The following is a 1,954-nucleotide window of genomic DNA, read 5'->3' on the forward strand; positions in this document are numbered from 1 at the left end:
AAAAAAAAAAGAAAGAAATGCATCATTCATACAGTATATCATTCATACAGAACTATTCCTACAGTCCTGAAAACACTAGGGGTAACCTACGACTGTAAGTCATGGCGTGGTGGGTATCTATCCCGAAGCCTCTTTAACGCTGCTTTACAACCCAGAATCGGTACAATGTTCTCTGACACAAAACAACCACATGGACAATAAAGCCTAAGAAGGGTAGATGAGTGCGCTCTGAGGAAGCCCCGTCAGACCAGACAGCTGTCTAGAGCACAAATGTAATTATCAAAGAGAAAGCAAATGAAAACTATAACACTGGTCTAAGAATAAAGGTTGATCACTAAAGAAGGGAAAATTGCAGAGGTTGAGGACACAGCTCAGTGCCTAAGAGCACCACTCTTCCAAGACCTCGGATTGGTTTCAGCATCCACATGGTAGCTCACAACCATCTGTAACCTCAGGTCCGGGGAATCTAATGTCCCCTTCTGGACTCTGGGGTGGGGGACACAGCATGCATGGGCACACATGCAGGCAAAAACATCTGTACTCACAAAATTAATATGTAACCCAAAAAATATTTTAAGAAAAATATATGAACATTTCCACTGGTAATCAAATTTAATTATCAACTTTATGAATTACAGAAATAAGCAGGGAATGATAGCAAACATCCCTGATTCCAGGACAAGGGAGGCCAGCCTGGGCTACCATACAAACTCCGGGCTGGCTCAGGCTTCACAGTAAGACCCTGTCTCAAAACAAAACAGGAAGAATGGCTCAAAACAAAACAGGAGATGGCTCAGCAGCAAAAAGTGTTTGCTATGCAAACCCGATGACTCAACTTCAACTTCTAAAACCGTGTAAAGGAGCCAGATGCAGTAGGCAGCACATATCTGTGAATCCAGACTCCTGCGTAAAGATATGAAACAGAAACAGGAGAATTGCTAGGAAGCTGGAGGGCGGGCCAGCCTAAAGTACACAGCATANAGGTTTAAACAAGAGAGCCTCTGCCTCAAATACAGCAGGAAAGAGCCAACTCCCAAGTGCTGTCCCCCTACATGCACATGGGAGCACACATGTACCTGNAGTTACATACAGACACATAAACATCGTTTTTTAAAATCACAAANATCTTCTAATTATGAGAATTATAGAAACAAAGGCTGGCCCACCAACAGAACACGGCTTAAAAAATGGCTAATCCACACAATGATCCTTCCTGCTTTCCTTCTGGTGCTGAGGCCCTAGCCCAGGGCCTCCCCGCACAGGCTCAGCAGGTGCTCCCCATCACTGCCCCTGGGATGCACTTGAACTCCTCACAACCACTGGGGAGGAGCTCTTCCATGCATCAAGGGGTGCCACGACAGTATGGGACAGCCATGTTTTGGCAGACCTCCAGTCACTGCCCACATCTGATAATGGCAACTTTATGTACCACTTTAGGTCATGTCCTGTGAAGGGGTGCTCATCACACTGGCCAGAGCAAAAGCACTGCCATCCTCCTGACCGTAAGGAATAGGTTTAAAATGCAATCATGTGAAATAGAAGAAGAAACACTTTCAGTCAACTGAGGTTGATTAATACTTTACCTAATGTGGAAAAACTAAGCCTACAAGGAAACCTGAAGATAACAATGGGTCCCAGTCATCTCTACAGAGTCCTGCAGCGGGGCAGCAAGGGGACCTAAACCTCTCCTTAACTCTACTGAGAGGGGTGACTCATGCACACCACTCTTGAGCCAGGCCTGGTCGAATAGGAGTCTGAGGCAGGATATTACTCGGGCTGTTGAGCTCACGAGTTTAAGACATGCCTGGGGTAAAACGGAAGGGCTCTGTGTCAACAACAACAAAGCCTACCACTGAAGGAAAAACCCAGCTAAGGGCTGCGGACGGAAGGCGGTGGCAGAGTGCTTGTCTAACAAGTGCAAGCTCATTGACTCAAATCTTTTTTTTTTTTTTTT

The 1,954-nt window shown here is 45.6% G+C and overlaps 1 protein-coding gene across 2 annotated transcripts in view; it reads right to left on the bottom strand.

Annotated features, from left to right (window-relative positions):
- Positions 1–1,954, bottom strand: part of LOC110295541 (pre-mRNA-splicing factor ISY1 homolog) — a 21,571-nt gene that overhangs the window by 4,547 nt on the left and 15,070 nt on the right. The gene's annotated exons all lie outside the window — the stretch shown is intronic.

Source organism: Mus caroli, chromosome 6 (genome assembly GCF_900094665.2).
Source record: "Mus caroli chromosome 6, CAROLI_EIJ_v1.1, whole genome shotgun sequence".
In the NCBI taxonomy this organism is placed as follows: domain Eukaryota; kingdom Metazoa; phylum Chordata; class Mammalia; order Rodentia; family Muridae; genus Mus; species Mus caroli.